Genomic DNA, 15,137 nt, shown 5'->3' on the forward strand with positions numbered 1-15,137 from the left:
TTCTTTTTTTTTAAAAAAAAAAAAAACACAACAACACAAAAACCCCAAAAAGTAAAAGTGATAACAAAATAAATTTAAAACAACACTTTTGCAATGCATGTTCATTTTGAACAAATGACAGAAGGTTAGGCTTATTTCCTGATTTGGTTTTTGGTGTTTTTTTGTTCGTTTTTTTTTTAAATGAACCTAAATAAAACACCTTACTATTTCAACATCTTAAAATTATATTTTAACAGTCTTAGCTGAACACAGATTGAACATTGATTAGATGTAAAAACAACTATACTTTCCCGCTAGTAACAAAATTTCTGCACTTCTGGAATACAGTTCACCAGGAAGAACTGGATGTGACACATCTGGTTTTGCAGATATATGTGTGTATATATACACACACATATATTACACAAAATTACTTATATACATACACTGACATACTTAAAGCTGTCAGGATGTGCAAGTCACACAATTTCAAATACAAAATTTATATGAAGATTTGTGAGGCTTTAGAAGTTACGCATTGACTTATAAGCAACATAACTCAACAGAGTTGAGTCAAGTATGTTCGGAAAGACAAGATTACTTACAAATGGTAGGCATGTTTCCAATACAGCATTACAAGAGCAATTCTCAACTTACATCCAGTTACCAGACCACAGCTCTTTCCAAAAAATGTTTCAAAAAAATTTCTGTCATTAACAAGTTCTTTGATTATTGCTCACAGCTGTCAGTTGAAGTAGAAATGAAAGAAATACTAAAGGAAAATAATTCTTAGAATTTATGCAATTTATCTAAGACTGTGACCACTGGAAATCTCATGAAATATTATGCTTCCAACCTTCCCAGACAAGAGCACACCCTTAACTAACAGGATTTGGAGATGCCTGCTTTTTTTCCAGCTATCCACTACAGAACTAAAAGACATAACAAGCTAATTTATTCCCCCCCCTTAAAGACAGGATATAGTTGACTATATTGATACATATCTCTCTCAGCCTTTCAAAAAAATCCACAAGTGGAAGCTGTTAAATGAGCATATACCTGTTGAGATGCTAATAGCAAGTACCATTTTCAGGCTGGTAGATAAACAGACCTACCAACACAGGCTCTTGGCACTACAAATGCGCACACTGGAACGGGATGTGTTAACATCATAGATGCTTCAACACCTGTGCTACTACAGAAGCCAGAAAATGAAAGTGAGCTGAAGACAGTGACATTCTTCCAGCTGAGTGAAATGCAGGAAGGAATTGTTAAAATCAATAATTTTCATGAAGTTTTAAGACTAATGTAACTATAACGACTTCAAGCATGTTTAGTAAATACATAAAGATAAAAGGCTTATAGAAATTGAAGACAGTAGCTTTTTTATATTACTTAACATAAATTCCAGATGACACTTCGCTTGTTCCATGGTCTACAGGTATTTTCCTATTCTTTGCAACTAATATTATTATATTTTTTCTGATTTCATCTCATAGAAATCCAAATTTCCTTACTCTAGTCTTCTAATTTCTAATGAAAGTTCTTCAAAACAGATGGTTTTTTATCCATGCTACTAGAGTGTATTTAATTTGTTGCATAGAGCTTTCTAATTATATTTTGACATTCGGCCTTTGTGTAATTTGTGCATAAAATTAATATTAAAAACTAAACCACTATTATTAGATTTTGTTAGAAAAATACCAAACTTTTTAATCTACTTTTGTGAGAAAAGATTATTTCTGCTGCATCTAATTTTGGTATTAAAAATATTTTAATTGTAATTAAAACAAGTGGGGAAAGACTGAATTATTTACAATAAGATTTTCTGAATAAACCTCAGAACACTGAAACAATCTAAAAATTCCCTAATGAAAAAAAATAATATTTTTCCTCTAGAATACTAGATTCTCTCATGACAGAATGAAGGTTTGGGGGTTTTGTTTGGTTTTGGGTTTTGGTGTTTTGTGTGTTTTTGTTTTTGTTTTTTTAAGAAAGAGGATTTTAATATTAAGTTCTTAATATTTCTGTTCAAACTGTAATTTAATAATATCACGGAGCTGATGAACTTCAGAAAATTACAGTCATCCATGAGTCCATTTTTAATTCTATGATACCTTGTGTATTAGCATATTTAAGTCTGATATTTTCTCGTTAAGAACAATCTGCACACTTTTTTGCTTTTCTTTAGTATGAGCATCTACTTCTTTGGTCACAGCAGACACGTGACCAGTGAGACAGGATTTCGGAGGTCACCAGCAGAAAGCCCCTCCTGACTTGCTCCATCAAAAGGATCAGAAAAAACATAGCATATGTGCCTGGAGAGTGTATTCACTACAGGCACTCAGGAGAGCTTTACATAGACTGGTGGCAGAAGGGAAACTGAGGCAGCCACGCTGCGGGGTGGGATGTGAGGGGAGCAGCCTGCAGAGGCTGAGGCAGCCAGTGGGTTGTGTTGCTGTGCTGCAGCAGAGCGCGGCGGTGCCAGCTGAGCACCACCCTGAGACTGTGCAGATCCTGCCCAACTGAGTCACTGATCAACCTTGGTACACAGGTGGGCAGCGTGGACAAAAATGTACTTTTCAAGATCAAAAATTATTCCCACTCATACTTCTCTTCCTCCAATGTTTTCTCCTACAGTCCATGATTAAGAATCTTACTGTTCGATTACGTCCTTTGTTCAAGCACTATAGTTATTTTGAGGAAATAATTATTCTAACAATATTCAGGGCTGTGAAGAAAATGATGTGAAGTCATTAATGTTTTTAGAATACTAAAAATTCAGTCCCAAATGATTCCCAGATATCTGACTAAAAGTACTTTCCTAATTTTTCATACTTTCAAATATAAGTTTTTTGTATGTTGTTATTTATGTGATTTATAATAAACTAATATACAGAGCATAAGTGGAAATACCAATGTACTAGTGATGATGCACAGACTCATATGATGCACTGGCTCATACAAGTCACATGACAAAGTTAACTGTATTTCTTAAATACTCAGGTAGCTAAGAAATACCCACAATCAACACCAGGGAGCCAGGATTTTAAATCACTTCTGTTAAAAATAGCTTTTAACTGGAACCGCTGTGTAGCCAGCACTACAGACAGCTTGATCTGGAATAAGTTTAAAGGAATTTGCACAACTAGTTGGAATCTCTTACAGCTCCTTTGTAGAAGTATAAATTGAAACACTTTCAGCTAAAAAAAAAAATAATAATCATACCTACTGTTAGCTAAAATTATGCTGCTGATGTAAAATTAACAGTGTTGCATGGCCTTGACCATGGGAGCAGCCCTGCGGGTCACAGGAAGGAGACAAAACTTTTAGAAACCTTCAGTCCCGGGACTGTATGAAGGTTATACACTGTTACTGAGAACCTGAGCTTAAAATGCATCACCTCCCAGTACGGGTGACTTTAGTACCTTTGCTCATAAATAAAAAGTTTCCAATTTAAAGTGCTGATATTTATTCCCCAAGAATTTTGGGGGATTTGCAAAAAGGAAGAGGACAGAAGTTGCACTGCTGCACTCGGTAACTGGGTGGGGTTTTGCCCTGGCACGCGACGAAGCAAGGCATAGGGGACAAACGGCTCTGCTGCTCTCACTGGGGGAATCCTACCAACCACAGCATCACATAAAGCTCTTCGGACAACTCGAACATGACAGTGATGCTGAGTTCTCTATAGCACACAACTACCTCCCTCATAACCAGAGGGTAATCGCATAAGCATGTGTAATGGCAGAAATTAAGCAAGTCAATCTCCAGGACTGGTCTACATCGGGTGTTAGTACATAGGTAGCTAAAATGAGTGTTTATAATATAGGAACTAGGTAATTTACCACATACAAGGAGATTTAGTAAAGATTACAACACTGTAATCCAGTGATGGCACTTATAGCCTTCTTTATATGTATTTATCTATTGTGCTACCAACAAGAGCTTCTTACTGCTTTTTGCAACTAAGTACCAGTTCTTAATTCTACACATGCTATACATATAGCCTGTACACGTTCTATAATACTATTTAAGAATCCCCCCCAAACCCACATGAGAAAGTGAAAAAAAGGTAAAAATAATTTGTGTCCCATTTTCCCTATATTATTATTATAAAGTGCTATTTTATGACTCTAATCTAAAAGCTGCATTATTTATTAAATTCAACAATTATTTTCTCTTTCTCCCAATACAGCTGGATGTTCCATGGCCCGGTGTTCTCCCTCGGTTAGATCTCAGTCATTCTGATTACTGTTTTTCATTGCACCTTTTGCAACAACCATTATTCCTATACGCTTAATTCTTCTTAAATGTATAATGTAGGAAGAAAATGATAAAGCTGTATCTCTCATGAACATATCGGGAGGTTTGCTAGTGTATCCAAGATCCTCACAAACGATCCATGTCTGCTTTCAACTTGCTGTTTGAAAAAGTGTAATTTAATATTGGTCTTTCCAGAAAGAAACAGCATTATCTTTGTTCTGGTCTGAAATATTTTTCTATGATGGATTATTTCAAAATGTGTCACAGCACTGGATCAGAAACACCTAACTAAAAGGCCGCTGTTGTACAGTAACAGTGTATGTCAGCTGCTGTTGTCCCATCTGACTGGGGAATTTAAAGAGAGCCTCTATCTTGAATACATAATAGCTGTTAAGTGCTCTTTTAGCCCTTCATTATCAATCCTTAAACTACAGGGCCTTAGTAGGCTTTTAAATGTGCTGTTAATTAAAAATAAAAGTGCTTTGTGACTGCCTTCAGTTATTTGGGATCTTTCTATACAGGGAATAATGCTGCTTCAGATTTTAACGCAACAACTCACGGATGGTTGTGTTGGTACATTGCACTGTTTCATCTATTATTAACAAGGAATAAAGTAGCATCACCCAAAAATACCTCCTTTCTTCCAATATGTTAAAAATACAACCAAACCCTATATTGAATTCCCACAAAGTTATACAGTTTCACTTAAACAAGAGAATTGCACAGTAGACAGGAGAACCTAAAGTAGTTGATGTCCAAAGGTGAGTTTGTAGGTCCAAATCCGTATCTATATTACCTCCTGGCAGCAAACCTGAAATACATTCAGTTATTGAATAATCTGTGTATACTTGCTACTGGCAATGAGAATGAGAATCTGTGCTCTATACATGCACTTACGTAGTAAGTCCCTGACCCACACATAACTTCATGCAAGTTACTAAAAACCGGGCAGGGTGGGGGGCGGGCTGGGCAGGGAAGCCCAAGGTGGTGGCGCTGTGTGTCTCTAAGGCATTTTATGGGATCTCTTTACTGAAAAATTCTCCTTAAGATGCCAATTTTCCTTCCATCACTTTTTAAAGCATAATGCATATTTCTTTATGATCACCTCTCTTAGTGTCACCAAAACATTCCATGAACTTTGGCAATGATCCAGGGAACAATGACTCAGGGAACAGCAATGCATGTTATAACAAACATAATTTGTAAGCCATCCTTCCAATTATCTTTTGCTGGTCTTTTGCTTTCCAAGCTTTTGGGAAACAGACCTCCCTCCCCTGTTACATGTGTTCATTATCCAGTATTCTAAGTCATGTAAGTGAAAATCAGAGGAGCAACAAATTTTGCAGCTCTGATGATAATTTTGTATGAGAGTCTCCTAATTCACATTCTTCCCACCTATTCCTTCTATAGCACAGATAACTTATTACAGGGTAACAAGAATCTCTCCTTCTCCAGGAGCTGACATACCATACTTACCAGTTTGTACTGTGGTGTCTTAGACTGGGAAAGACCTTGGGGACAGCACAGGAGCTGGGAAGCGGCAAATTCTTTTAAGTTCTGCTCCCACGCCAGCATCCTTTTCCTGCCTCTCAACATGATGAGACACTTTAAAGCTTCAGCCACTCCATCAATGAAAAGCTAAAAGGTATATCTGCTAGTGATCCATTAAAATTCTCGAAGACTGCTTTAGGGCAACAGCTTGACAATGCAACAGGGCGTTGTCACTGGGGTTTAGTGGCAAATTTAGGCTGTTGGTATGTGGCAAAGTAATGCCAGCTTAAAAACACACCAACTCGTTCCTGTTTTAATTAGCATACCACTCTTACCATAGATGGGCCGTATTTGGCAGGAACAGTTTATGTAATGTGTCCATTCACATTGTAAAACATTTGCAATAAGGCACTTTTTCCAAACATAATTTCAAAATTATTAACCAGCCACAGACATTTCTGGTCTTGTAACCAGAATGAAACTGCTATGTCACGCAAACTCAACTGCTGTTTGTACCAAAATCCTTAGCAAACCTAGAGACTTTACCTGTGCTTGTTAATTTTTTATCATTGGCATCCAAGTGTAAATTCTTATCCACATACTATCAACAAAAAATCTAAACCTGGAAAGGCACTATGTAATAATGCAAAATATTGGAGTGGTACTGTCGGTATTGCCCATAACTAACTTTCCTATGAAATACGTTTACTGTATGACATATATATACACACACACACAAATTCAGGTGCACATAAATTGATATTCAATAATATCCACTGCCATTATCTTATACTGGAAGAGGTGTCCCACTTTACTCCTAATCTTTCTAGGTCCTCCCAGCAGACTAAAAGGCAGGGAAATGATGGTTATTCTTGGTTCATCATAACTTTATCTTGGTTCAGCTTTAACTTTGAGAAACAAACATAAGAGAAATTCTGATGTATAAATATAAACTCTGAGATGGTATTATACTGTTCTTGAAATAGGATACTTGAGAATATAAAAAATACACCTATATTCCGCTGATTACTAAAATGGGTCACATTCATACATCTGCCTTACGATAAAGGTTGCAATATGAATAGAATCACAGAATGAATTAAACTGGAGCCTTTCTGCTCAAACATGAACACTATGGTTTCACCATGGCCCTGGAGGGATTACAAGTAGATATGTTTATACTTTATCCTCTCATATTGTGTCAAGACACTATTTTCTGTGTAAATTACCTATTTCAGTAAATCGATAAGACAGAGATGCAAATCTAATGCAATTAGATGCAGAGATGCAAATTACTAATCCCTCAGTTCTATTTGCTTACCCCAGTGGATGCTGGTTTTAATTTACAAATAAAATTCTATTCTGAATAACAAGCTGAGAATATAAAAGAGCAAAAATTGAATCATCATGCATAATCCTGGCTTTAGTTTGCCTATTTCTTCCCCAGCCCGTTCAGATTCCAGAATTTCAGGAGCATGAAAAAACATTACAAAAATAGTAATACAATGTTTCTAAACTTTCTAAAACATTTACTTTTACTAGTAGCAGCTCTATGCTTGGAGATTTTCCCCAAATCAATTTTCACAAAGAAAATCTGACCGCACCAAACTGACAGAGATTGTGTACCATTGTAAATCACAGATTCATCTCAGCTACCTCCTCAAATGACTAAACAAATGAAAACTCAGTATTTTGAAATTTATTCTCAGTAAGTATTATGAAATGCAATTATAATGTAAATCTATCAGGGATTCTGTCATCCAATGCACAAAATGGGAAAAAATGCAGAAGACTCAACAGAAAACATTAGCTATACGTTTGAAATACAATTCCTCCATAATCTTAAATTGCTTTAGCATTCATTTACAGATGTAATTAAGGTTTAACACACAGCAGACTTGTTTTCCATTCCGCTTAACTGTATTAACTTTACATTTCATATATTAATTTATTACTTTACATTTCAGAATAGTTTGTCTGCCTGACTGTCCATCCTAAGGCATGGATCTTCCTAACTTTGTTATTCTTCTAATCAGAGGAATTTATTCCTCTGCATAACTGCTATTAACCTATCTAGCATTGCAAATATCCCACCCAGTCCCGAACAAACAAGCGTTATAGTGATGACCTTGTAGTTTGTCTTAAATTTTCCTTCTAGAGCTCCTTAAGCTATTGCTTTTTACATATATCCATAGCTGGTAGCTGAATGACAGTCTCAGTTTGATTCTATGGGACACTGCGATGCCTACCGCAGCCCAGAGCCCAGGTCCAGCCAGTGCCCACCCAGGCTGACCTGGGCTGTCAAGCGAGACGGCAGCAGTAGCTGTAAACCCAGCGGGTTTATATCCAGCCTCTAAACGGACATCATCCACAGTCTGCACAATCGCTCTGCACCAGGTTTAGCCTTGCCCCTGAAGCAGACAACCTCAGCACACACGGTTCAAAGCTGTCCAGAAGCCGAGCTGCATGACGTACGGCCGTCAGTGTGTGTGCACGGAGCCTCCAGGACGGCCCCCATGCAGCTCCTTGCAGACAGACTGTTCCACATCTACTGCTCTGCAAACCTCAAGCCAGCATGTGGCAAGCAGGGATAATTTTCAGACTTACTTAAAAACCATGTTAATGCTGCAAACTAATGCAAGAGGAGGCCAGGGAGACAGTTATGGAAAAAAAAAATAAATCTCAGTCTAATGTTTATAATTAGACAGTTTTAGGCTGCCACTATATTTAATTTATTTTTGATGCATCATTAATCAGGAAGCCACAGAACACATTTTCACTAACCACCAGAATGATGTTTAAATTAGAAAAGTCCAAGCATTACTTTTTTCCTTAGAAGACTCTCTTCGTGAGTAAAGCACAGTACTTAACTTTCTTTTTAGCCCTTTAAAGATCGATCAATTTTATCCACAATAAAAAACATTTGAACAAGCATACAAGAAGTTGGAAGCAATTTAATAACAAAGAAAGGGCAATACAGCTCCTGCTTGATCAGAACGCTTGCTTTTGTTTTATTAAAGTAACATTGGTAAAAGTTACTAGGGGAAATCAGGAGAAACATGGAAACATGGCCAGCTGATCAAAGAACTCTTGTTATTCCCCCAACACATACTTGGTGCTACCAAGACCGCACCTGGAGCACTGCATCCAGTTTTTAAGCCTGCTGCTGCTCCGGTTGGAATGAAATGTGAAAAAATTGAGAGGATATGTTGGAGTGAAACAGATGGGCAGGGGCCTAGAGCTCATGTCCTGTCAGGAGAGGCTGAGGGAACTGAACTTGATTAGTTTAGCAAAGAGGAAGTTAAAAGGCAATCTAAAAACGTTCTCTGCTTGAAGGAAGTTACAAAGATGATGGAGCCAAAAATCTCATTGGAATAGCAGTAGATGGTAATATAAAAGGTCAGTGGTCACCAGCTTTAGCTTGGAAGGTTTAGGCTGGACATTAGAAAAATGTTTTTCACTAGTAGGGCAATGCAGCACTAGAAAACATATTCAGAGATTATAAATCTCTGTTTGTGGATGTATACAAATACATGGCTCACCTGATGTATCACTGGTGTTAGTCCTGCTTCAAAAAGCAAGCTGGACTGCATGACCTCCAGGAGTCAGTCCCAATCACAATTCCATGATTTTGTTAAGAACTGTCTGTCCAGTGTCAAAAATCTTATTTCATGGGTGTGAAATGTCCAGGTTATGTATGATCACCACTGCATTCCACAGCAATTACGCGAGATCTGGGGACGGGCCTGCTCAAACTTACTATACCAGCTCCCTGCAGAAAAGGGAAGGAGCACAGAAGAACACTCCTTCAAACAAAAGCAGCCTTAAACTAAACAAAGGTATGTATCGGAGATAAGTGGACTACTTGAGTAGTCGGCAACTCAGCTGAACAGATCATTTCTCTACAAAACTAAATGTCAAGATGTGATCTGAATACTTTAACTTGGTGGCCATGGACTGTAGTGCAAGAGTGACCATCACACGGCCCCTCTAGTCTCAACCACCTTGTTGTCATTTGGGTGGCATTTTGACATGTTGGATATAATCAAAACATATAATATTTTCAAAACCATCAAAAGCATGTGCCTAAGGTAAAGTATTCGAAGACAGCAAGCATGATTGTCCTCTCCCAGGTGCTATCCTAGTTTCCAAACATTTGCAGCTCAGGGACTTCCCAAGCCCAAAGCAGCTTCTGTGTGTTTTTAATAATGGTCAGTGGATTTCCCTCCCGTGAGCTAACTACAACGTACTTTTACCACACGTGGTGTTCTGTGCTAGAATAAGGTACTAAATCAAATAAGCTGCAATCATAATCACATATTTAATTATGACTATACCTGGTCCTGTATTCACCCACCAACTCCCAGAACGTGTTAAAATAGAATTCAGGCTTACTCATGCACAGGAATTTATTATTCCAAGCCTACCTCATGCACATTGCTTTATCTTTGGGTCAGACATTATAAGAGGAGCAAGTTTACCTAAAGAAAATAAGAAATTTTCATAAGTGCCACCCAACAGAACTACCACTGCAGAAATTTATTACCTAGCAGTTCAAAGGGAAAAGCAGGTTTTTGAGTTAGGATGTCAGCATGAGGAAAGGCATCTTACTCCTCTGCAAAACACATGCAAGGCATACAGAAGGAACAGAGGCGAGAGAACTTTTGCCATTCATTGGCCCTGCTTCCTTCTTTCCGATACCAACTTAAATAGACTTTTTCTGTTCTCCTATGTATTACTTCATTTCTACATGTTTTTTTTTCCACACTAAAACAGCTAATAGAACAATTCTTCACCTTGCCTCCCTGCCTCAACTTTGTGTTTTGCACCCATCACCATCAACTAGTTAGCACAGTTTTGTCATCTCAGAGTATTGTTTGTCTACATGCAGTAACTCCTGACACGACTTCTAGAAAAATCTCCAGCATCAGGGATCTGACCTCTTACTGGGTAACGGTGTAAGGCTGCTGACACTGCATCATAGTGGGGATGCAGCACTGACTTACACTTAATAACTCCAAATCCATGGACTCCAAGTAGTGAGATAGGATCAGTGCGGTTTTGCTGTGTAGTCACCTCCAGACCTATGTCTCAGCAACTGTACCAACAAGCAAATGGATCCAGCGCCCACCCCCCCACCCCACCCCCTTGAAAAACACCCACCACCTCCTTTCCCTTGTTTTGAATGAACTCCAGCTTTCAGCAAATTTGCGGTTTCTGTTTTTCCAAATTCTATTTCTGCACAAATTCATCATAATCCAGTCAAAATTGATTCCTTTATACCAGAGTGTAGCCACAATTCCCAAACTTTTGCACAGGAGAAGCAGGAACTCCCCTCTTAACCATTCCCTATCTTCTGGTGTAAAGCTCTATCTACAGTTCATGATGCACCATGAAATAATCAAGTGTATAGAATTTCTTTCAGCGATCACATAGGAACAGTATCAAAGCTGCAGTATATACTGTGTTATTAAATATACATGCAAACAGAAGAAACATCTTTAAAAGGGTAATACTGACAGTATCTGTGATTTTCTCTTTAAAATGTGCAGGCTTCGATACGATGATAAATATAGGTCGATTAACCTTGCTCCAGAATTTTATGTATAACCAATTAACAAAATTAATCTTTCAAAAAATAAGTCATTGGCATTATTCTTTGAACAATCCTTGTTTAGTTTCCATGACAGTATACATTTTAATGAAAAAGTCATTATAATGTAGCATAAGGCATAATTAATTCTGGAAGATTTTTCTGAGTAAATAGCTAATACAGATGCTGAATTCCATTTTTCTACTGCCTTTATTAATCTTTCATAAACCAGTATTTCCACTATAATGGCTTGTAAAATCTCCACAGAAGTTTTAGAAATGCATTACCTGTCATCAGTGGTGTTAATCTAGCTAGGATGCCATCATTTGTATGATGGGACTTTAACATTACAGCCTTGGAAACAACAGTTACAGCTTTGTTTTATGCTTTGAAAAGGTGCATCTATATATGAGATGGAACACTAAACAATAATTATTTATTTTTTTCCATAGAAAATTATTTAAACTCTTAAGCTAACAATATTGAGAATTTGTTTATTTAGGAAAAAACTGCTTAGTCAATGCCTAAGTTCAAATCTTAGTGTATGTAATCAAATTGTAAGATGAATTAATCTTTACACTGACAGACAGCCAATTTTCACCGAAACTATGCCTTACAGATATGGTACAGCGAACTTTTACCCTAGGATTAGAATTGCTGTGCAAGCATCTAATTCAGCTTCAAAAACTCCAAACACCTCCACTAAGAAGTGTTTCTAGGGTATTTGCTGAGCTTATGCAAGACTCATTTAAATTCAAAGAGAAACACTAGAAAGATGAAATGAATCCCAGGTGCTCTTACACTCCAGAAATAGATGCTTTAAGACATGAACAAAGAGAATTAGTTTTAGCAAACATACAGGAAACCTCTCTTCCCCTGGATTCCTCTTATTTAAGTGTATGTTTTTATACATATATATAGTACTATGGTATTTCTTCACCTCCTGATTATATATAACATTAGATTTCAAAGTTTTAAACAAACTTGTGAAAGGAACTTTGTTACAAAATCTGCTTCTTGGAGGATACTGCTAGCTTCCAAATACACAGCATGCTAAAACACCCCAGGCATCTAAAACTTTTCTGTCTTCTGAGGGAATATAAAATAATTAAAAGCACAAGCTCTTCCCCCTTCTTTAATTTTAACTGATGGGGAAAATGTTCCAAGCCACATTGGAATGATAACTACTAAGTGCTCAAGAAACTGGGTGCCTACAACTGTCCTCACTGAGTAAAGACTATTTACAAAGTGACTACAACTACTCAGCTACATAGCATGAATCTTGAAAATAGCTTCTGAAAAACTTTTAGCACTTCATGAGTATTCAGGAAAAAACCCCACAGATGTCATTAGTCACTTATGTAAAAGGAGAATGGGATCTATACTACTTGTCATTGATCTGTGTTCCATGACTTCTTCTAATGGTACTTCTTCACTAGGCTAAAGTAATTTCTTTCTCCACTGCCAACTTAAATGTCAAAATTTTTGAAATATTGTTTGTTGGTTATGACCAGGCAAGGATATTTCCTCATGTGGGTCACTGCAAATACAACTGTTCTTTGAAAGAAGATTCACCACTTTTCCAGGTAATTTCTGTAACATCTTCTCCCCTACCCTGCATGCTGCCACCGTCAAAAAGAACCTTCTCCGACAGGTAGGTGCCCTAAAATGGAGTTTCTGCCACTGACAAGGACAAAATCTTTTTAAAAGGCCTTACTGTGTCTCAGGCTATCTGCTTTAAAGGACTGAGGCAGTAATACGGATGCAACAACATTCTATATCTCAGTAAGGAGAGTGCAACAGATTGCTCAAAATTCATCGTTCCAAAAAACAAAAGAGAAAAGAAAGATCTGCAAGAACAGAAAAGAACATGGAACTTTGCTTTCAGACTGTCCAAGGCTGAAAGGAAGGCTAGGTACTACAGCTAAAATATATACTATATAAAAATAAATAAGCAGGTAAAAATAATATTATAACAAACCAAAGAAACAAAGAATGTAACAAGTTATGGTAATAAAGTACCAGAGTACTTCCAGTAAAGAAACTGAACTGCAAATCTGTATTTTGCCAGCCACAGATGAGTGCATAGGGGAAGGTAATAGGCTCTAGCTTAACACAGGAAAATGATGGGTCACTGTGGGAAGGATTTTAAATCGGATGGATATACAAATAAATGAAAAATTTGTCCCATTTTACATGAAAACTTTGTGAGACAAAGCACACAATGCTTCTTACAATGCCCTCATTAGGACCTGCCAAAGGACTCGATAAAGAGTTTGCTCAAAAAGATAAGCTGAAATGGAAATGATAACTTCAGTAAGCATTTGTTTCTCATAAGGAGGAAAAGCACCTTAATACTATCCTTTTATTTACTAGAAGGAAACTACGTTGACCTAAGTAATCTTTTTAAAAATTACCTATCAATTATGATATATGGGAAAGTAGAATTCTGTGAAATGCTAAAAATGACAAATGAAAAAAATCACCAGCCTTTCGCTTTCTATGAAATGTCCTTTGAGGACCCCCCAGTGGAGCTGTGGGGAGGGCAGAGCTGTGCCACCGCCGGTTCACCAGCACAGCCGCAGTCGGTAGCTGCTGGGGAGGCTGGCTTAGGGTGTGGGATTACAATGGCATCACATCGCACTTCACAAACATGTCATTGCAAATCTATATTAATGCTACCACGTGACCCAAATAGCTGTATTTCGGCAGCATTCTAATTTACTACAGCACGAGCATCTCAAAGTCAGAAAAACAGTCTTAGAAGGGCTACTGAGGAAGAAAAACCTATAGTGTTTTGGAAATATACAGTACTTTGCAGTCCCCAAGTAATACTTTACTTGGGTAGTGTCTGCTGTGCATCTGCTATGTACCTTACAGTCTCCATTTTTAGCTGTCATGTGTTTCCTCAAAGGTTTTCTTTTACAGAAGTGTACACTCAGAAAAAACGCACAGCTATAACAATCATGTCACTGGTCCTACTGTTTACCATTATCTTCAAGGTTTTAGGGTTGATTTACATTGCGTTCCTCCCTATTTGACTTTAATTGTCTGCTTCAAGTTGTCAGGACATAACTATATCTTCGATTTGCATTGCATTAGGGGATCTTTTCCTTTCTCTATTGATCTTGTCTTATGGAGTAATTTAACTCAATTCTAATTTTCTTTTGCATGCGGGGTGCTCTCTATCCAAGGAAGTGAGTTATGTGTATTCAAGTGGTGCATCTTATGAATCTTGTTAAGCTTTACCGCCTTATAGCCCGCACTGATGGAATATTTAATCACAGAAATGAGTTGGCAGATATGATGTACAATACGGTTAAGCCTTGCGGCATGTGTCTTCACCAGCAATTGAGAAACGGGTGAATTTGCCATTCATCAGTGCCATCCTGACAGCTTTGTATAACCTTCTGTTTTTTCATTTATTTATGAAGATTAAAGGTACTTTAAATCAACAATTCCTCTGCACATGTATCATCTTTATTTCAGAACTGGCCAAATTTTTCATCATTTATTAGAAGCTAAAGGAACTTCTTGCACTGACTGTGCAAGAGTTGGTACAATCTTAACATGGCAGTGTTGGTGACAATAATTAAACCAAGTAACTACAACTCTGACTGTCTTAAGAATCAGATTTATAATTTTATAATATTAAAAAATGCAGTTGCTTCTTCTCCAAATAAGGTGGTAGAGGGGAACCCAAAAGGAAAAACATGTTGCAGTACTCTATTATGGCATGCAAGAACTGCATTGCTCTTTTACTGTTTCATTTTCTAACAGCTTTAAGAGACCTGCACAGAGCTCGCTCTCT

The 15,137-nt window shown here is 37.4% G+C and overlaps 1 protein-coding gene across 1 annotated transcript in view; it reads right to left on the reverse strand.

Annotated features, from left to right (window-relative positions):
- The window catches only part of RBFOX1 (RNA binding fox-1 homolog 1), a 917,418-nt gene that overhangs the window by 68,271 nt on the left and 834,010 nt on the right, over positions 1-15,137 (reverse strand).

The sequence above is a fragment of the Falco peregrinus genome, chromosome 5 (genome assembly GCF_023634155.1).
Source record: "Falco peregrinus isolate bFalPer1 chromosome 5, bFalPer1.pri, whole genome shotgun sequence".
NCBI classification, from domain to species: domain Eukaryota; kingdom Metazoa; phylum Chordata; class Aves; order Falconiformes; family Falconidae; genus Falco; species Falco peregrinus.